Below are 23,599 nucleotides of genomic sequence, written 5' to 3'. Positions count from 1 at the left end.
AAGGGGTATGTGTGTGTGTGTGTTTGTGAGTGTGTGCGTGCGTGCGTGTGTTTCTGTGTGTAAAATTAGGTAGTAGCAGAAAGTAAGGTAGAACAGTTAGCCTATGTGTATTAGCATGTAGATACAATGAGTTATCCCACCGGTCACTATTGTTGCCGGTGACATCTTTGTGAGTTCTATGACCACATTAAACAAAGTTGAGTAATTGCAAATGCATATATCAATACTAGACACCTTAAACATGATGTGTACCAAAAATCTATGTCCTACCTTTATGTTAACATACCTTAGTAATCTTTTCTGTGGGAGCTTCCTTGCTGCCATCCTGTTCTCTTGGCGCAAACAGGAAGGAAACAGCTCTGGTCATGTGACATTTTACAGTAAACATGCGACACTGCACATAGGCAGCGATGCCTCCTTCTTGTGTTCCCATCAGTCTGAAAATGAGAGCAGGAAAGGAAAACACTCTGCAAGCCAGATGAGCTACAATGGCTCTTTAATGTTGACACACTGACTGGATTTGAATGTTGTATGAGTGTGTGTGTGTTTGTGCTGGTAAGTATTTCACTGCCAATGAAAGACAGATGGTTAAACTCCACACCTTCAAATCTTCTGACTGCTTTAATCCACAGATTTCACACTCAGTGTGCGTGACCCTCGACAAGTTTACACGCCCTACCCCTCTATTCTGCTTGCTTAGTGTCTCTGCTTGAGCAGAGACTCCAGGTGCCTTGCTCGCTTTGACTACAGGACCCCAGCCAAGTTGACAGAGAGAGCATTAAAGTGATGAAACGCATTGTAAGTTAATTTTCTCTAATCATTTTTCACACTCAGGGACAGATTTGGGGTTCCAATCGGTTGATGTGCTTTGTCAAGGGAGACATAGAAAGAGTTCATAACTCATGACAAAGCTCCATATTTACTCCAAGCAGAAGTCATTCAGAAGCTCAGAGAAGTGATAGACTTTCAGCCCACGTAGAGCAAGAACAGACAGCAAAGAAATATGTTTTTAGTCTTTTAGTCGAAAATGAGGAAAAGACCTTCTTTATTCTTATGCATTCTTCTTTGGCTTTGTCTGAAGCAATAATGGCTGACAGAGGGGATGTAAAATTATACATCCACTTGGAGGGAAAGTGCTACACATGAATTTTCATAATGATCTATTTTTCACACATGCATACATGGTATGCAAAAAAAAAATAAACCTCTCTTTCACTAAAGCTCACGCTCAGCGGCTGTTAGACAAATGAAAGCCCCTTTCTGCAGTATAATTTGGATTTGTTATCACATTTTATTACACGACTGCCTGCACGCCTGTGATGCATGCTCAGAGAGGGAAGAGGGGGCAAGAGAGTGTCAGAGGGGGAAAAAATGGGAAACAGCACCAAGCAGAATGAGCTTCATATCCTTAAGGCAAGGCTAGTTAATATTAAAGTCAATTTATAACCTTTCGTAGCACAGGTCTTCAGCGGGAAATTAATCTTGCATGAAGGGTGATTTCTGTGACGAATTACATGGCTCCACAGAATGACCGTCACTAATACACTGTTCACCTCCTTTGCAATCTGGGTAAAAAATGCATAGAGTCTCTGGCATGTGTGAATGCCAAAGTAAGCATATCCAAATTTAAACGAGACCTTTGTTTCACCTCACTAAACCATCATCCGTGCATTACAGGAAACTAAAATTAAATCTGATATCATTTACCACCACATTTTCAAGGATATCTGTTGAATATCTAGACTGTCAACATATTACTCAACGTACACAATATTAAATAGGCTCTAGAAAGGCTAGATTTTAAACCACCAAAACCTCCAGGATCACTCATATCAGGTAGGGTTTTTGCTGATGATGGGACCAAACTTGATTAGGTCTGTTTCAGTCTGGGTCAGTTGGCGTTGACAATCAGGAGAGAAAATGATATTGTTTACTGTTGTTGTCATTACTGTGTGATTTTTAACGACTCTGAAATCTTAAGATGCATGTTTGATATTTGCCACTGACATCAGTAACCCATGATGTCACTTGTGTGTTGCCCAGCAAAGAAAGTGCTGTGCCTCTGAGCAGTTTCAGCATCGGCCCTTGCTTCAATGATAATGACATACTTCAAAGAATATTTTATAAGTCTGGTGTTTCTTAACCTCAAACATACGGCCAAGGGTTACTTGACATTATTATGATCTGTATGAGTGTGTGTAGATTAATTATGTCGTCACTCTAATTATTGCATCTTGGATGGTGTGTGTAAATTGTTAAAATGTACATGTGTAACAAGAAAATTGATCACCGCTTTAAATAAAAGGAAAATTAAGACTGAGATGCCAAAATTCACACAGGGTGCATTTGTGTGTATGTGAGTGTATGCCGCCCCACTTCTGCATCCCTCAGAGACACTCCTCGAACACATCCTGTTTCTGCACAAAAGCACTGAAGCTCACCTGATTCATTCTTTTCTCCTTTGATCTGACATCAGACATGTAAACTGCAAAATTGGTTACCTTAAACCATGGACCAGGAGCTCCTTCTCGACCTTTCAGACAACAACCTGTGTGAAGATGAGCTAACTTCTCCATCTCTTGAAATCATCACCAGCAAACTTGGTTGCGTACCATTCCTCGATGTGCTCGGCTTGTAGCCTCCAACAACTCCACTCCTTGCTTTCCACAAGCTTCAGGAGAAGATCCCGTCTTCGTCCCTCCCAAATGCTTTTCTCCAAAAGGCAAAGCCACCATCATAAGTACTCACCTCGACAATACTCCGAATGTTGACACCCGAGTGAAGTGCTTTCCAATCATCAAGCCCAGAATACATAAAAGGATGTACAACTTTTTTAGATCAGCAACTGACAAAAAATACTTAATTTTAGAGATTACTTGCTGGAAGAAACATGACTGAACAACACATTTGACTTAATCATGGAAACAGAGCTTAGTGTCAAATATTACACTACATTCCTAACTGCCTGCATTATATTATTTGAGAGATCACCAAGATTAGCACCATTAGCATAAGAGCAAAGAGCACTACAAAACTGATGGATGGAACAGAATGACCTCAGACTTATCATTAAATTTAAGGAAATTTTGGGACATAGGAGTAGATATTTAGTAGGCACTTTGAGAGATTGTGTAAGCTACTTAAGATCTGTGGGTTTTAAGGCAATTTATTCTGCCAGTAGGGGTCCTTCCACTTCTTCTTCTCCTGTTCCTGATCTTGAGCGATCCCTCACTCTACTAAGCTGCTTAGGAAGCAGTCCCACTTCATTTTATAGATTTTAACAAGTCTCTGACCTCTGGTTCTTCTCCAGCTTTAAGCATGCCATTGTTCACCCACTGCTAAAAAAAAAAAAAAAATACAATTTGGACCTTGCAATATGTTTTACCATTTTTATGCTGATGACATTAACCCTAACCCTAACCTGAGTTTTACATGTTTTTAAAGATAGCTTTAGTATTCTGGTTATTTCTGGATATGAGTTCAGAAAAATAATCAGATCTTGCATCCTTAACTGCTCTCTGATATATGAACATTTGACTTTTACAGGTCAAATAGCTGAGTGCCATTTCAGATTTTTTGACTTTCCATTCAGTCTTTAATAGGCTCCGCTAGGGGAGTTAATTTGATTTTAGCTACTTGATTTTAAATGATGCAATTTGTTTGAAGATGACAGCCACTGATCATTAAATGAATTTAACAGTGCATCTCCATTGAGGGGAGATACTGTGTAGTAGGATTAAATGATGATGAATTAAAAGCATCATAGAAATGAAATGCAAAACCAGTGGAGTGTAGGGACTAGGAGTAGAGAGCTGAAGGGGAACCCTAAAACAACATATTTATGGTCAGTTACAAACATTTCCACTAAATAAAGACACTCAGTAGAGAAACCACATGAGATTACCAGGTATAGAGTGTAACCTTTAGAATGTGTGGCCCCTTTAACAGATTGAATGAAGTTAAAAGAGCCTGTAAGATCTAAACAATGAGTGGTGAGGGAAAGGGAAGGGCGACCAATAAAATTCTATTCAGTTTTATTTATATATTGCAAAATCACAACCGAAGTTGTCTCAGAACACTCTCTATATGGAGCAGGTACAGACCAAACTCTTGCAGAGTAAAGGGGCAGGGCCAGTAATTAAGAAACTTAAAAACCTCAAAGGAAATAAAATGACCAAAAGCAACAGGATGGCACTTAAAAAACAGCTGGACCACCTCCCCTTTCAGAGGGCCTATGAGAATATGGGTTATGGTCATGGGTGACAGCCATATCTCAGTATTCCAGAGAATTAGAAACAATAAAATCATAAATGATAAAGGGTGTGTCACCAAGAAATCTGGCATTCAAAAGGCCAAAATTGTTTGGTGTCAGAGAAGAGGGAGATGAAAGGGCACACAGCGAATAAGGCTAAAGCTGATATTATTTCCACCTTTAGATATGCCATGTGGAAGGGAGGCTCTGTGCCTCATATTGGTCTGTATGGGGAAAATTCCCAATGAGAGGATTAAGGACGGATGAGGCTAGTGGGGGGAGGTAGGTGCAACAATAGGTTTAGATGGAAGTTCCAGAGAGGGAATGTGGGATGTTAACAGCCAATCACATGCACCATACACCATACAGCCTGCTGCTTGCATTTGCTTTCCCACCCAGTTAGGGTGGGATCTGTCAGTCTTAAAGAGGGAGATGATCCCAAAACAAATTGTCAATAAAACCTATATTGTGAGCTATGTAGGCAGACTGGAGCCAAGGAGGCTGAGGAGGTTGAGGATTCTGCTGAAGCACCCTGCTCCACAGGACAGTGTGGAAATAGGACCAGAAAAAGAAACAGACTTTCCACAATTACTTAAAAAGCTACAAAGCTCATTAACTTCCTTTTTGGTCAGTTCAGACTGCTGATGATCTGCATCATTTGTCCCCAGATCTACAATTGCTCAAATGGTACAGGACAGGATGTGGAGATCTGCAGTCTCCTCTCCCTTTTTCCCTTCTGTGCCCCTGTGTCTTCTCTTTCTTTTTGTCTCTTGTGTCTCTCTCCCCTGTCTGTCTAGTTGTGTGGCATCACTCCAGTGCATGGCCTCCTCTCTGATTGAGCACAGGTGTGTTCCATTATACCATCAAGACCACGTGGCTACACAGTTTATAAACCCTGCAGAATCAACCAGTATTCGTCAAATCATCTGCCTACCTGTGAGACCTCGTGTGGAAATCCTGCCATTCCACCCCTGCCTGGACCCAGTCTGTCAGTGGAAACCTCAGATCACCCAAACCCCCACCTGTGGACCTCGTTTGGACTCTGTCTGTCTGCTCTCCCTGGGACTCTGATCTGGAATCTCTTGGACTTTGCACATTGAACACTTTATTGTACATACTCCTGTCTCCTGTCTACTCTGTCTGAGCTCGGCATGACAGTCTGTTAAACCCCTTGAAATAACACAACACAGGAATGTGAGCAGCAGCTCCGGAAGCTTGTCCAGGATGGCAGAGAGGCAGTGACTATCAATGTGGTTGCAGATAAGATGAGACTGTCGGTTCTCATGGCAGGAGAGTGCACAGTCTGTTTCCCCACTGTGTTGAGGTCACAGGCTGGATGGGGCATCTGTGCAGGTGAGTGTTGTGGCAAGGCAGGAACATCAGACCTGAAAGAAGGATTCCCTCCTGGGTCAGGGAAAGGAAGCACCCAGATCATCTCAGCACAGCTTTCTTCAGGATGGGAAGAGGAGGTTGCTGTCAGAGGTGTTACGCTCGCTGGAACAGCTAGCCACCAGAATGCTGCTAGCCACCAGAGGTGGGAAAGTCACAGCATCAGCAGACACTTTTTTCAGAGAGGGGTCCAAATCAGCATGAGTGAGAGCTGCAGGAGCATCAGTTGAGTGGACCACAGACAGACAAGGCCGTGAGGCAGCCCTGCCTGAATCTTGTGACCACGGGCCACAACTTTGGCCAAGAGCGACCAATGGTTAGGTAGTGACTGATGATGCTAAAAACAAACCATGGCTGCCATCTTCCCACAGTGCGATGTGTAGGATGTTGCAGGATGCTGTCCCAAGGTCGATGATGTTTGGGGTCCAGGCAGTAGGGCGATCATGGTGCCGCTCCCTAAAGTTTAGCCACCACCTCTGGCCCAGCCCAGGTGTCAGAGGGTGTCAATGCCAGAGCATGGGCCTGGCCTAAGGCTTCATCAATGGACACTGGTAAATTACAAACACTACTCAACAATGTAACTTTCACTCTCAGGGGTGGTAAGTTGCCTCTGACCATGAGCACAGGCAGAGGCTACCCTTCCACTGACTCACTCAGGCTGGATGTGGACATCCACACGGAGTGAGCCTGCCTGCCTCCACCTCCTGTATTGCCTGTCTGATGGCCTGCATGATCCACTTCCTCAGCGTCCTCTCCCTCTTCCTCAAATGCTGGATACCAAGCATTTGAAAATGCATTTTAATTTTTTCTCTGAATAAGAATTTAATTCCAAAACAGTAAAAAATAAAAATAAAAGTATCTCTCTCTCTCTCTCTCAGACACACACACCATTTTTTCTTACTTTCTCTTACACACACCAAAATCACTTGTGTTATTTATAAGATGAAACTGCAATTGCTATTGATTTGTTGCTCGTCTTCACCATTTGTCTTTTTTCAGACATCCAACATTTTTGCCTCCCTCTAACTCGGCAACAGATCATGTTACATGTGATCTTGTATTTTCACCCGCCAGACAAAGCAGTGTACAGCTGGCTGTGAAATACACTCATGGTTGTGTGCAGGGTTTAAGCAGCACAGTGAAAATATGGACACACTTTTAGGGGAAAAGACCATCGGGCAAGCAAGTTCTAAGTGTTCTTACATATTTCTCTCAAGTCAAAGTCACTTTTGTCTAGTATTTAGATGTAAATGTTGACGCATACATATGAAATTCAACATGTAGACTTGCTTTTACATATTAAATTTCTTCCACTTTCGCTTTGGTGGAGAGCGGCAGATTTGAGGCCCATGAAAAGACCGCAACTTGTGTTAAGTTAACTGCTCACAGGAATTAAAACACATGATTGTATAAAGGATATTACAACATGGGCTCTGGAACACTTTGTAAAACTGTTGTCAGCAAACAAAGTTCATTGCAAATGACTGCATTCTGTTTTCACACAACATCCTGACTTTTTTGGAATTGTGGTTGTAGTGTACACAGGTGCTATGTTACACATAGTGTACAACTGGACTGAATGAGCCTTGATGGACAATAATTCATTACATAATTCCACAATACAGATATACAAAAGTACAAATTTAATTAGTGTGTAATAGTGAGTATTTTGCGATTTGAGTGTGACATATAAACTTTTTATGAAGAAGTGTTTCCACTCTCGAGGTGAATGGTTCTCATGGACCAAAATTAAAATAACTAAATGTTTGCACATGTTAAAGCTGCCTGACGGTACACAGGCCACATTGTTAACCTGGCCTCAGCGTGTTTTGCTTTGTTTGTATAACCAAGTAGAGGAAAGGGCTCTGTAAGATTATTTCCATTAGAATTTTTATGATTAGTGCTTGCTAGTCAGAGCAATTTTTCTCAGACATGGTTCTTATTGGCTAGATCAGGCAATGCAGTCTTCTGATTGGCTTATTTCTATCGAGTTCAGCGGCGTTGAAAAGGAGAGTTAAAACACTCTTTGATCTCACTGCGACATGGAGACATGGTTCATGACGTTTGCAACAGTTCCACACAAATCCAGACTGTCAGCAGGACAGACAGCAGCAGTGACTGCATCTGCAATAATGTCCATTGTGTGCATACTATGTGTCACTGGCTACACTTATTTTCATTACAGCAGTTTTTTCAAGGAAGCGGGGGAGAGACAGCATCAGTCAGTTTTTCTGTGTTTACGTTTGGAGGGAAGGGGGACTGCTCCCATAACGTAGAATACACTTACAACAGTGGTAAGAAATAATTCATCAAGTGTTGTACTCAAGTAAAGTTTGAAGGTACTTGAACTTTACTACTTTGCCTGTCTGTGTCTTCATCTCTCTTTCTCCTGGCTTCCTCTCTAGTGTCTCCTTTTGTCGCTCATCTGCTCTCTCTGTTTTCTCTAGATCCCTGCCTCTGTTCCCTATCTGTCAGCCAGGAACATAAACCACACGAGAGTATGTACGAGTTTGGGTATGTGATTTGGGTTAACATTATTTAGCATAAGCATATTATACTGAAGGTTAATCTATACAATCAATATTTTCGATTTTCGAGCCTCTACTGGCCTTCAAAACATGAACACAGACAGTGACTTGTTTACTCTCTCTCTCTCTCTCTCTCTCACACACACACACACCAAAATTATTTGTATTATTTATAAGATCAGGGTGCATGAATGTTTACTACTTTCTACTTCTACTAAACTGCATTTCAGCGGCAAAAATTTTACTTATTACTCCACTACATTGAAGATCAATAACACAAAATATAATGAACAAATACATGATAATATGGACAAGATGTTCCCCCTGGAACGGAGATGTGGACAGCTGACTGCGATCACTGCTCCGAACATCTCCAGACACACAAGCAAGAGTCAGAAAATCAGCTGCTCGTCCATGAAGTGAGAGCACAAACATTCAAACTCCACAGCACAAGTGGTGCTACAGTTCTGAGAGAGGACAGCATCCCTCTGTCAGAGAGACCATCAGACCTAATGATCTGTCTGATCATAGACCCAGAGGAGACCAGGTCCTGAGTCGAGTCCAGTCTGGAGAGAGGTAGGAGAGAGATAAAGAAAGATGAAACAGTCTGAAGGCTAATACACTGAAGGACATAAATGCATACCAAACCAATGTTAATTCAATTATATAATTAGTATGGGGGTCATAGTTGATGGTGGCAAGCTGCATTATATTGTGTTTCTAATATTCTGCCCCTGTCATTTGCATAAATAGGGAGTACAGTACAGAGGTACAGTTCAGTACAGCATCACCTTTAACTATGACCTTAGTAATAAACAGAATTGAATTTACACATTCCTGAGTCTGTCAAAAAAAAACCAAAACAAACAAAGTGGATAGTATGAACTTCACAAAAGTCAGATTCATGGCAGAGCTGTTCCAGACTTTTCTATCACCTCCTAAAAGAGAGAAAAACAGTTATCTTGAGATAATGTAACATTAAATGTCATCCAAAAAATACTTCAGTGATGTTCATCTCATGTGAATGAGTCCGCTGCTTCTTGAATGTCCATCAGCAGATCCATGTCGACACTCGCTTCCTGTATGAAATGGCTGTATCCTCACTGTCAAGTCAAATAAAGATTTGACCTACGTCACAACAAGGAGCATGTGACTTTTTTAACCTAAACCACCATCCACCATCCTGTAACATACTGTGGGTGGCAATTAGTCTAAAACATAGTTGGTAAAGTGAATGAGCAGCCTAACAATGTGCTTTGTATGCATTTCCACAGTCTCACACAGGCCTTTCCTGGTAACAGACTGTGATCCTTCCATTGATCTACAGGCCTTTTCCTCTTTCTCTCCATGCCCTGCCTACTACTCCACATTCTCTCTCTGTCTATCTCCCTCATTTGTGCTCCACTACACCTATACATGCTCCACCGAGTCAGGCTGAGTGTTTTTCAACTCACTGCCTTTCTGTCTCTTTGCTTTCCTGTCTTTCTGCCATCTTCTCCCTCCCTCTTTCAAACACACGCTTAAATACCCAACAAGATGTTTTCACTAACGTCTCCTAACATTCCCTTTACTCGTCTCTTTCCCTGCCTCCCCCTGTTCTTTCTCTCTCAGCTTTTTTTTTCTTTTTACAGATTCTGTGCTTGCTTTCATACTGTGTTGTGTTTTCACTTTCAGATGAGTGACTGACAAGGAGTGAACATCAGAATGTGCTGAAGTCATTTAACAGTAAATCACAACAGATGCGCCGAGGTTCACGGACAAAGTGCCTCAACAATATTTTTATGGCCTCTGGATGATGGGTTATGATTAAGAGATGTATTTTAGAGGAAACAGAGTGACTCAAGGAGGAGGAATCATTCAATAGGTTGGGAAACATGTAGAAGATAAGAGAGGAGGAAGCAGAGTGATGCTTCTCCTTTCAAAGGTCAAAGGTCTTGACTGGAGTGCACTGTCACAAAGGCGCATTTGTGTGGTTTTAAATTTCACTCATTTCAAATTTGAGGAAATGTGTGTTTGGACATGAGCGTGTTTATAAGAAAGTTAAAGGATGATCACAGTTTGTGTCACTATCTGATAAATTATTTTGGCCATATTTGTATTTAACCAGAATTGTGTATCACAAATTCATAACTAGCATTTGTACCAAATTAAACCATTTGGAAATCAATAAGAAATTCTGCAGTGCCATGTTGGTGTCCCTACAACATAATAATCATAATTGATGTTGCTCAAGGACCATCACTGCAACTGACCAATCATGCTTTTCTGAAGCTACATCTTTGCCACACATGGAGCAGGTCATGGTGGATGAATGGGTCAAGCATAGGATTTTTTCAGTTTGGTCACATTTAGGCAACAAAGCTACTTGGTTATGTTTAAGCATCAAAACTACTTCAGTTTAGGAAAAAAATCATAACTACAGTTAAAACAGACCTTTTGTTAACCACATGTCAGAAAGGCTAACTTCTCCCACGTACATATTTTTCTGCAGTGGGTTGCATCTGTAGATTAAAATTGTATAGTTTTTGCCTAATAATAGTGATTTGTGTTATTGATCATATCACTGTAAAAAAAAAAAAAAAAAAAAAAAACTTTTTCAGGCTTTTCCCTGAAAAACAGTATTTTGTTTAGTTTAAACTTTACAGCAGAGTAGTTAGGATGAACCTCATGTATCTGTGGTGCAACCACACAGATTTAGTATAAATCTGAACTAATGTTCACCCACAAGTCTCTAACTGTGTCTCTCTGCTGTTTGCCATAAGCAGGTCAGGCTTAGTGTCAAGAGAGGTTAAAGTGAATCAAGCAGTAAAATTGCAGCCAACAACTAAAAACAACAAGCTGAAAACATGATGATGGTCTGTAAATCTGAGGGGAGCTGCAGATTCAAAAGATTATTCTCTGTAGGTTCACCGCTACGAGCAACTCCTTTAGCATTTTCATTTTCATGGTCATGTCATACATTAACATAAAAGCATTAGAGTCACTTTATCATTTCATGTAGTGCATAATTTGGTTTATGATCAAATACCTTCAAAAGGCATGACACTCCCCTCAGCCTCAGCTGTACTTTCTGTTTAGTGCTAATTAGCAAATGTTAGCATGCTTATGCTAAGCTCAACTAAACTAAGATGATAATCAAGCTCAGAACTGTACCTGGATCAGCACGATAATGATGGACATTTGCAAAAGGAAATTTGGCTGGTTACATTACACACACACTTTTGTTATTTCTTTCAAACAAATGTAACTTGTGGTTGTATATAAAATGTCTCTGAGCATCTGACGGCTTGTGTTTCCCACCCAGTCTGACTTCCTGTGACGTTGCAGTGTTCCAGATCTCATCAACTCCCTTTGTGAGCTGCAGAAGTAACGCACAATTATCCTTTGAAAATGAGGCAGGTTACAGAATCCCACCCTTATAATTTCTTTTCCCTGTTCACTTCTCTTTGTCTTTTCCCCTGTTCCTCTCTACACGTTAAATCCAGCTGACATGACCTCCCACAGCTTCCTCGCCAACAGCGTCCTGTTGGTGGAACATTGGAACAGAAAGGGGAAGAGATTGTAGAGGTGTTGCTCACTTCTTCGTCCTGCATCAGTCCTTCCTGGTTTCTGTTCTAAAATAGATAGGAGGATAATTGGCCTGAAAATTGGATCTCCTTCTGTCTTCCACAAGCTACCCAGGCAGAGGGAGTTTACATATGTTTCCACTGAACTCAGCAACATTTCATTAGACTGCATTTTCATTTTAATTCAAATTTCTTTAGCGCACAATGACTCCAGAGAGGCATACTTCGAATGAAGGCAAGTCATTACACAGCTGTATTCTGACATACTTTCATGAAATGATCTTATTATTCTATCTCTATTATCTGCAGCAGGGCTGCAACTGAACAGCTACGACCATGTGACAACTAAAACTGGAGGGGCCACAGCGGTTAAAAGCCTTGCAGCAAGAAAGTGCGAGGTGAATTGGAAACACCATATTACGCATAGATATGAATGTGTTTGCCTGTTGCATATTCCGGCTCACATCTGTTGCATGCTGGGAAGTTCAGAGGAAGAAGTTGTTCTGTCAGTCATCCTTTATTCATTCATTTATTTTTGAAAAAGTCAGATGAGTAAATCAGCGCTTTAGTGAATTCAAGATGTTTTGCTGTTCAATTTGTGAACCAAACATGGCGTTAAAGTGACTGATTTCATCCAAAATTAACATCGAGTTTTTAAAAAAAGTTTTAGAGGGGAGTGCTCTATCAGATGACCTGGTCTCCACAGTTCCCCAAACTAAACCCAGTGGAGATGGTTTGGGATGAGCTGGACCACAGAGTGAAGGAAAAGCAGCCCACACGTGCTCAGCATATTTGAGAATTACCTGAAGACTGTTGGAAAGTCACCAGGTGACTACTTCCTGAGGCTGGTTGAGAGAATGTCATCAGTGTACAAAGCTGCCATTAAAACAAAAGGTGGCTACTTTGAAGAATCTAAAACATGAAACATTAGTTTGCTTTGCTTACACTTTTATTGCTTACTATATAATTCCATATGTGTTCTTTCATAGTTTTGATGTCTTCAGTAGTAATCTACTCCTGACAAAATGATACAAATAGGGAAAACAAACATTGGCTAAGAGGGTGCGGCCAAACTTTTTTCAAACTTGCATAGAAAACACTTCAACCTGATTATTATATATAAATTATTTAATTGAAGAAGACAAATGTAACGACATTTCCAGCATGTATATGGTAGCTGAACTGTTTTGGTTCATGTGCTGCTTTCACAACATAATATCACTGCTTAAATTATTCATTTTTCAAGTTATTAATACAAAAATCACAACTGCAAAAGGCAATTGGCATTTGATTGTCCCATGCTTTGGGTGGTCTTCTGCTCTGTTCTCAGCTTTAGAGCCTTTGTACAGTCTGTCTGCAGTTTGCCAAAGGTGGCAAAACCCAAATCAAAGCTTCAAAATATCCCTTTAAATATATATCCCCATATTCATACGGGTGACAACACAAAATCACATCCATGTTTTTGTGCTAGGTATAGGGGCAACAGAGCAATGTGTAAGTAAGTAATGCAATGCGTTTTGGTCTGTTCTGAACATTCATACTGAAGTAAAATGGTAATATCTGAGAATACTTTTATCGAGATGATGAGGTGACCTTGAATCTAACCTTCACTCTCTGATCTCCATTTTCATTTCACTGTTGCTTCAAGTGGGGTGATTGAGATTGAATAAAAACAATTGCTCTCATCACAAGTCAGCATTAATATGTAAAAGTTACAAAATTGGCTTCAAAGGTTTAATTTCCAGCCCAGAAAGACACACTTGGACATTCACGCCTGCACTTGCCGGAGGAGCCTCATTAATAATCATGCTTTTGCAGAAAGGAAAGCACTCCATTTATCTGATATAACTGGTGCAGCGTCTCTCAACATGCCTGACCAGTACATGAGAAGAAAGAGAAGTCACTGGTTGGGCAGCTTATTATTTCCTGTTTTAAAGTTTACTTTGAACATCCCTGACGTTCGTTAACACAGAGTCTTGGGGTTGAAATACAGGCACTGGCAAGAAACGTTTCATTTGTTTCATAACAACATGAAATATTATCCCATTAATAATCTTTTGTTGCGAGATTGAAGAGCAAAATGTCACCAAAACAAACAAACAAAAAACAATATAATTGATTTAAATTGCAGATTTAACAGACAAGCCGACGGGCAGCAAAAACTCGCTATGGGTCTAAGGTTAGAGTTGTTAACCTTAGACCTCTGACTTGTTGTATCTTCGTACTCTAAAGCCCAATTCTTGATTTTAAACTATATACATAAAATGTCCTTGACCACACCATTGGATATTTCCTCCAGGAGGTGATTCAGCCATTGTTCAGACATTACAAAACGTGAGTACAAGTGCATGTGACAAATATAACAACAGACTAAACATTAGAAGTGACAATGAAATCAGCAAATACAAATACAAGCAGCACAAAACACACAAAAAAGCATCTATTCAAGAACAGACGATGGTTCCCTGTGCTCAGATGGACTGCACTCATGGAAGGTCTTAGTACTAGTGGCACCTTTCACCAGGGTCAAAGGCCCCCCCCCCCCAAGCATACCCAAACAGGACGAAGAGTCTATAGTCATGCTAGCAGCTGTGGGAAGTGTGTGTTAGCTTTGAGCCAATTTTGACATCAGCAACAGTAACAAAGCTAACTTACTGATGTTTAGCAGGTATTAAGTTCCCATCAGAGCTTAGCATATTAGCACATGTGTGTGTGTGTGTGTGTATACACACCATGCACTTCTAGCCTTGTGAGGACCCACACTGACATAATAAAAACTCAGTGAAGAAGAGAATTGCAGGTACAGCAAATACAGGAACACACACACACACACACACACACACACACACACACACTCGTGGTCGTTTCATTCTGTAATCCATCCCTGATTCTATTGATGAGGTAGACTAGCATAATTAATGAATAAAGCTTTGTGACTCTCTCAGGACTCTCCCACCCTTTTAAAAGTAGCTCCCTCCCTGACACCTCATTGATCTCCACTCATCATATTGTTTAATGCAGGCCAAGAAGTCACTGTAGTTGAACTTTCTGAACGAGTGCTAATCAATACTTTCCCTTTCCTGTCGCTCCTCCTCACCCTCAACCCTCAACCTTTCCTCTTGTGCCCTCCACCATCCCAAATCATGGACTTATCGATACACATCTACCGGGGGCTCCGCGATGTCTGCTGGAGTGGCTGCTTTGGGGGCCCGGCCTGATGGGATGGGGCCGGGTAGAAACCCTCTTTTACAGGAGTCGAGGTATATTTAGCATTTAGCCATTAGCAACCCTCATTGATTTGAACCTGGGTGGGGAGGGATAAAGGTGACAATATTTGATTTTTTTCCTCTTCTCTTTCTTCCCTTTTTTTCCCGTCTCTGGATGTATCATCATATTGCCTGCAGCTGCACTTAATCCTGTCGGCCGACCGTAATGACTGGAAAATGAAATGGAGGTCGAGGGTTGAGGCTGAGCCTGAGAACATTAAGCGGCTGATCGATATGGTGCTTGGATTTGCCTGGTCACATTAAGTAGCACATCTAATATGCCCTGTGCTCCTCGATGTTCGGCCCGTATCATTTAATTATGCCGTGATGTGTTACAAGCAACTCGCCTAATTCATTAACATTAAGGAGAGGCGGCCTTCTCTCTGTTCTCCGTCTGCTTCTATTTCATGTTGATTATGCTGATATATAGTCCCCTTGGAAACATGATGTTCAATTAAAAAAAAGGTCCACCACACTATTGATCATCACAATTGATTAATGGGGTGAAACGCACAGAAATAGAAAGACAATATGGCAGTTTGTGGAGTGTAAGAAGGCAGGATGTAATAGGTTTGTCTAATTTCCAGGCACGGAAGGTGATATTTTTTCCTCTTCTGGCTCTCTTTTCTCTGGTTCAGAGAGAAAGTTCAGAGGCATGCTTACTTATCCTTCCCATTAAAGCTTGATTGATCCTTGGACCGGACCAGTATTTTTAGCTGATTGATGGCTATATTGTTGTCAACCAATTAGAAATTTCAAACTGTCCGATCTTCCAAAATGACACATGAATGATTTTTGATCTAACACCACAGCAGGATGACATTGTTTCTAAATGACTATTACAAAATGACTCACTTGGCCTTTTTCTGATCATCCACCTCTATGGTAAAGGATTATTAACACAGCTCGGACTACTTGGTTGTGGTTAAGGAAGGATCACAATCACGGTTACAAGAAACCTGCATTGAAGTTGGTAGAAGCAATAAGTCCTTCAAACTCAACAACATGCAAAGCATTTTCTGTCAGTGTCACTTTGGTTCGGTTTAGGCAACTAAAGCTATTTGGCTAAGGTTAGCAAGGGGTCATGGTCATGGTTAAAGGAAGCCAATGCTGTCAGTCGGTAGGAGCAACAAGTCTTTCAAACTAACACAAAATATGTTGTTCTGCATCACCTTGAAAAACAACCCATATGAGTTTTCTGATGGCAGGAACAAACTACTATCTACTACAGATGTTACAAAAATCAAATTGACATTTTCTGATCTGCTGATTACACAAACTACTTGGTTAAGAGTAGGGGATGACTGTGGTCAGGATTTAAAGAAATCACTGTTGTCTGTTGGTAGGAGATGGTATGGAAACAGTGGTCACCCAACCATCCACTGCACTCTCAGGGCAGTTGCATAAAGTTTAATGTGTCTCAGTTCCTTCATGTCATAACACTGACTTAAGGCTTTTTCAGAGTACAACAGAAAAACAAAGGTCTTGTGTAGCACATGCTGAACTGGTCTGTGCAGTATTGTGCCACTCCAGGAACTCCCAGGTGGTGCTGTACTAATCGGCACTAGCTTAGCTTCAACAGTAATGTTGCTACAGCTGATTTCTACATCTCAGAGACTCAAACAGTGCTTCAGGAACAAACTTGGGAGCTGTTGATATGCTGATATATCTTGTTTTTTTCTGGTCTCAATATGTTGTTCTGGAAATCAGAAGCCCAAGAAGGCCAATTAGTTTTCCATCCATCTTTCAGTTCAAGCAGTGGTCAGCATCGATTGGCTGTGTTATAAAGGTTAGTGCAGCTTTGGTCAAAGTTCAACAACTGAGATGAAAATGAGAATGTGCCCTTGTTGAGTCTCATTAAACATGTTCTGAGGTTCCATTGATAATCTCGCAGCATGTATCTTACTAGTTACACAGTGCCTGCTGTCCATACCCAGATCTACCTGTGACCTGTCCACAGACATCTCGCTGATGCTAAAATCTGAAAATGAATAATCTGAATATGAAAACTGATAACTCACACATATGAAGAGAAAACGGGATGACGTGTATGGATCTTAGTGAAGAGTGCATTTTCATGTCTGATATTGATGTTTTACAGATGAATTTTTTTTATCAGGGATGATGTCAGGATTGGCAGTATCTCCCTGCCAGACCTGAGTTTCCTTTGTATTTCTTATGTGTGTGTTCCCTCTCTCTCCCATGTCTGAGCTGAGCTGGGTGTGGCTCAGCTGCCCCCTCCTGCTACCAGCCACCTGCACACCTGAGGCTCTTCAGTAATCAACCCACACTGTGTATATATATATATATATATATATATGTATATATATAAATATATATATATATAATATATATATATGTGTGTGTGTGTGTGTGTGAGATACTTTGGCTCAGCTCCGTTTTTGCTCTAGCGCTTGTGTGTTGATCTGTGCTGGCTTCTCCCGAACTCACTCCTGTGTGTTGTCTCCTCAACCTAGAAAGCTCTGAGTCCTTCCCCAGGTGGCTGTCCTGCCATAAGTCAGCCGACTCTCTGTCTCATCTCCCTGGCCTGACACTGTCTGCCACTCTCCACTGCCGCCTGCCTCAGCTCCCTTGAATTTTCGCTCTGTCATGCAATAAGCTGTTAGTGCACTCATCTCTCTTCAGGAAGCCTTTACAGCATTTGACAATACTCTTAACTTACTATCATTTCTAGGAACTTTGAACCAAAATACCTCATTGTTCATCATTGGAGTTATAATTAAGCTGGTTCAGTTATCATCACGTTATGGTGAGTCCTGTCTCTGGTGTCAGATGTGAATGGCTGCCTTGCTCTATCGAGAGCCGTCCACTAACTCCTTGTTGCTCTGATTTTCATGTGGTTTTCACAGACAAGAGATGTTCTCTAACCTGACGTGCCAGATGGTTTGTTACACAGAACCATCCGGGAAGTCTACCTTGGAAAAGTTTAGAAAATGGAAGGCCCTCTAAAAAAAGTACTAGACAGGTGATTGGATAAACCAGGCATGTCAAACCTATTCCATAAGGGGCTGTGTGCAGGTTTTTGTTCCAACCAAGGAGGAACACACCAGGCTGGACTCATTTAATCTGCTGATCTCAGTCTTCAGCTGATAAATAAGTGATCCCTTGATGTTGATTGGTTGATCTCTTAATAATCAGCTGAAGACTGAGATCAGCTGATTAAATGAATCCAGCCTGGAGTGCCCCTCCTTGGTTGGAACGAAAACCTGCTTGATGTTGATCCCTTGATGTTGTGTGCTACCAGTGGAGCCAGTTGGTAAATCAAACTCTTGCCCAAGCAGGAGAAGAGTGAAAGCATCTTTTCAATTGAGAAAAGCCATGGCGAAATACTGTCCAGTTGTGTTACTGATGCTATAGCAGGATCGATGCTCACCTCTTTACAAACTGCCACTGCCACTGTCAGACGAACACGTTGCTTCTCACTGTTGTCACCATCACACCTAAACCACACCTATTGCTGCTAGTAGTTCCTCATTGGATGTTGAATGGTCACCCTGTGAGCATGAACGCAAACTTGAGATGCTCAATCATCTTTGCGGTAAAGTTAAGTTAGGTAAAAATTACATTACATCTTTCGTTAAAATCGTCATACTTGCTTTTAGTAATTTAGTTAATGCTACAGTTGATACCCTGCGGGGAGGACTGGTTCAGTTTGAGGTTGTGTAAAATTATTTTGCTTGTGTTTAAAGCAGTGAACAGACTCAGGGCTAATGATGGCTAAGAACGTTTACTTAATGCACATGTAGTACACTTTACTGAGTCACTCAGTGTGCTTTGGAGATGAACTTTAATTCTTTAATACAGTGGTTACTACACCCAGCATGAACCATACCTGTGTATTCTTGTTGGAGCACAATTACTTATGACTTCAACAAATAAAATCAGCAGCAGATATTAAACTAGATGACACACAAACAAAGGTTACAACATTACAATTAACAAATATGTTGTGGTGGGTGTCCTTGTTTCAACACTACTATTCTCAGTGATTACAACTCCTTTCATGAGACAGTTCAAATTTCAGCGACAAAAGACTTGTAATGAGACCTAATTAATGACAGTAACAGTACAGACAGTTCCTTCAGTCACCTTAATGACTGATGCCAGTGGTCTTGTAGGTACAAAGACCCCAAGGATTTGGGATGGAAGGGTGGAGAGAGGGACTTTATTAAACTGATGAAGGAGCTTGACAGTAAATCCAATTGAGCTCCATGGCCCAGCCAGAATTATTGGTTTTCTGCTTCCTTGCTGGCATTATCTGGGTGTGCTCAGCACCCAGGGAGCCATTTGGTTGGTTGGGAAATATAAATCCTACATAGCGTTTGGCATTATAGGGCAATAATGCTTAAACACGTCTTTTCCTTCCTCTTCATTAATAGAATAGTGTCCCAGCTCAGACATACACAATGACAGACATTTTTTGAAATGGAGACACCCCCACATCCCTTTCCACTTTCTCTGCCATTGTCGCAGTAAAAGGCTTTAGCCATGATTAATGAATGTTCCCAGAAGTGACTGGAACTCACCTCTGGCTAAGTGGAACTCTTTAGTTAAGCTCTCGCAGATACGGCCCTTCCCTTCTCTCAGAAATATGCCAGGGCAGATCTATCACCATTCCCACTATTGACTCTGTTATGGGATGAGATTGTGCCAAGCCACTTCCAAATAGCCAAGCTGTTATTGTTATGCCTTTGGAATAGCAGACATTGGAGGGTACAGGTGGGAGCTGGCATTTCCCTCCATGTGGCTGCTCGTTTAACAGAAGAAAAGTGCTGAGCAAGGTGCTAAATGGCAGCGGGAACTTCTGTCATGCTATTTTTCAGCATTTAGTAGCATAGTGTGTCTGTTTGTGTGTGTATGTCTGTTCTTTCTGGATTGTTTGATAGCACTTTTATATCTGTGCAATTGCTTGGAAGGCTGTCAGCGCTGTACATTATGTGGTCAACAGTTTTAATGAAACTACTGGTCTGTCCTTTCTTATGTTTCAAACATGTAAAAATAATTTTCATGATGTGTTGTATAATTGGTTGTGACTTGCACTCAAACTCACCCAATCCACTCCATATGATGAATGCAACGCTACGTATTGGCTCCATGAAAGGAGAAGCTGTTTTTTCAATGCACTGTACAGGTTTGTGGAAACCCACAGAGGACTATATTAAAAATGATAACGCAAACTTGAAAATGAAATGTAATACTACAGTAGCATTATATTTTTCCATTTGTGTGTGTTAGTTGAAAAAAATTTAAATGAAATGCAATAATTTAATTTGCATTTGCATTCTCACAATCATATGGGTGTTCAATGTCCATATCAAAATGAAACTAGAAAAGCAGTTTGACATTTCATTTTCAAAGACTTAACCTTCTCTAATGTGGGTAATATTCAAATGCAGTAACTGAAATAGTTCCCCCAGTCTACTGCATTTACATTTACATGTGATGATGTGATCATGTTCTGACGTGAATACGATGAAAATGAAAATGCAAATGACATTTGACATTTCATTTTCAAAAACTTAACATGCTCTAAAGTGTGCAATATTCAAATGTACTAAGGGAAACAGTGCCACCAGTCTATAGTAAATAAATTGTTTGTCTATTAGTAATTAATGTCTGCAGCTGCTCTTTTCTCTCAGCACTGCCACTAAAACAAGTGACCAACCAGGGCCATTAAAACATCTCACTCAGTGGCCATGATTGTATATTATATAACACTAGTGTAATATTAATTCAAAGGTTTGCTGCAGCTCGTCATACTTTTTTTAATGTCCCACCTCATCCAGGCTGTGGATTGGTTGACATGGCAAGGAACATTGATGGGTGCATGAACTTTGTGTAAATGTTTCCACAAGGAAAAGGTCAAATGTAGCTGATATTGGTCAGAAAGACAAATGCTGCATATTTCATCCCTACTGTTTGATGTCTTACCGCTTCAGCTGCAAAACCTCCGCTAACATTTGAACTGGTACCACTAAACTCACTGGGCTGCTGTATCTGCCCCCTCTGCTCTCTGCAGCCAGTGTCCTCAGACTTGCTCGGCTCAAATGATTGGCAATGGCACCAAAAGAAGAAGGTTTGAACATTTGGCTACATGAGCCACAAGGCACTTCAACCTCTTCTCTCTTTCCCTCTTAGCAACACCATTACACTTTTACTCTTTTTGTTTGGTCATCTTGCTTCACTCCACTATTTATCCAAATGTGCTTTTAATTCAGATTTTCTAGAATCAGTACAAATATTGATACAGAGTCCCTCCGCCATCTACTAAATTACAATCAAGCTGTATTTGACATTAAGGAATTTCTATAAACAAAGTAAAGAATGATCATAAACTCTGTAAAGAGTTTCAAAGTTATGGTCAAGGACACAATGTTCCTGGAGAGGTGTTTGTCTGGTCCAATAACAAATGCTATCAACAGATCCATAAATGAAGGGGTCCTTCCAAGAGCAGGACGGCAGCTATAGTTACAGCCTTTGAAAAAACAGGGAGTCCCTCAGGGGAATGCGATTACAGGCCAATTAAGCGTAGTACCTATCATGTCAAGGGTAATCACAAGATATGCAGCACAGCTTACGAGCCACCTTTACAGCAGCCCTTTGTGGGGACTGTGTCCTGTGCAGTTTGGTTTTAGATCCAACCATTCAACAGAAACTGCTAATTGCTTCTTTATTCTCCTGGAGAAAATGGAATCTAAACTAGATAAGGAGGTGTTAGGGACGTACTCTTAGATCTAAAGAAAGCCTTTGACAATGTGGATAGTGCTTGCCAACCTTTCAGTGTTCAGCTTCTCCTCTAATGCCATTAAAGGTTGCTTCAAACAAATAGGAAGCAGCATATCGCCAGAGTAACCACTAACTGCTGCCCTGGCTGAGAGTCCAGAGCACTGGGGGGACTGTTGGTGTTGACACTACAGTTAACAGAACCTGGTTCACCAGCCTCCCAGGGAACTGACCTCCGAGACTGAGAAAGGGCAGTTTGACTACGAAACACGCTTATGCCAAAAGTGCAGACGGCGGGAAGTAAAAGTACTGTTCTGTCACCATTTTAGGTTAATTGTTTGACAGGCAGTAGCGTATTCCCTTGGCAGTTATGATATTTGATATTTGTGATGTTTTGTTGTGATATCAATGGAGATTTTTTTTTGTTTTTTTTTGTTCTGCCCCCTCGATTTGTGCATGATTGTTGTATGTGTTGTTTTATCTGTATCTCAGTTTTTTTTTTTTGTATTTAAAGTCTGGGTCTCTGGTCTAATTTGTTGTTCTGACTCATCACTCCCATTAAACCTTGATCTGGCCTATAGCATATCTGTTGCTGTAATATACAGGGATACAAGTGCTACAACACTGCGGGTGGTGAAGAAAAGAAGAACAAATGCATTGTCATTCCACACACATCTGGAGTATCTGAGAAACTCATGAGGATTTTGAACAAACACTGCATCCTTGTGTTTTTAACCCAGCAACAAACTCAGACAGAAACTGTCCCACCTGAAAGACTGCACACCCAAAACCAAGAAAAGCTACATGCAATCCAATGCAGTGAGGAATGCACAGACTGAACAGCCATGAAACAAACACATGGATCAGCACAGGAGGAGAACTCCTCATGTCAAGACTCTGCAGATTACCTACACCTGAAAGATACGGGACACTCATTTGAAGTTTCCATGAAAAGATGAAATACATGGATTATCTAATGAAGTGTTGAATATTGTTTTATTGAATCGTATAAAAAGCATCTGGTTCCAAATAACAGCATCAAAAAGCCGTCTGCTTTATGGGCTGTATGAGCTTGCTGGGCAGGTTTGCTTTGAGTCAGGGAGGCTGTGCTGACGCTGTAACATCCATGGATGCTTTTCTCTCTAAACCTCTTCAGGGTACACACACAAAGCTCATCAAATTACTGAGCGATGAAGTGTCAAAAACACCTACGTCTGACAATGCAAAAGAAACTTTAACATCTCATCTCTTGCCCAAACTGAGCCACCGAGCTTTTCTCTGTGGCAGAACAAAAGCAGCCAAACTGCGTTGTCTCCTTCAGTCCGCTGCAGCTGCTGGGCAGAAGACTGACTGACAGTCTGCAATTGTGTCTCCTCAAGTGGAGAAGTTCATTACTCCAACACCAACTCATCAGACAGGGGACAGCTCAGGGATTAGCTACCTCACCGGGGTCCCACCGCCCCTGGAAGGATTCAAGAGGATCATTTCCACATCTGGAGCACATCTGTCAGTCAGTCAACACACAGAGCACCTTTTGTTTATCATACTCCCCTGCTCATTAACACTGGGAGGTAAGAGATGACTTTACCTGACAAATAAGAGTGAGGCAGATTATCAGTTTGCCTTGTTTTCAGCCTTTTGTTGCAGAAGTCAAACACTGTGCTACCACCAACAAAGTGTGTCAGGTGAACACTGTGATTTTACTCACCCTTTAAATGGATCATTATCTTTGATGTCCGTCGCAAATAAACGTCCATAAATACAAAACACAGAAGAGAGACACCTCTTATAACTTCAGAGCGTGGCGTCATCAGGTTTTCAAGTTTCCTTCAGCATCAAAGTAATCCAAAGTTA

The sequence above is a fragment of the Chelmon rostratus genome, chromosome 9 (genome assembly GCF_017976325.1).
Source record: "Chelmon rostratus isolate fCheRos1 chromosome 9, fCheRos1.pri, whole genome shotgun sequence".
Lineage (NCBI taxonomy): Eukaryota > Metazoa > Chordata > Actinopteri > Chaetodontiformes > Chaetodontidae > Chelmon > Chelmon rostratus.
The sequence above is the reverse complement of the archived record's forward strand: the minus strand, read 5'-3'. Positions refer to the sequence as shown.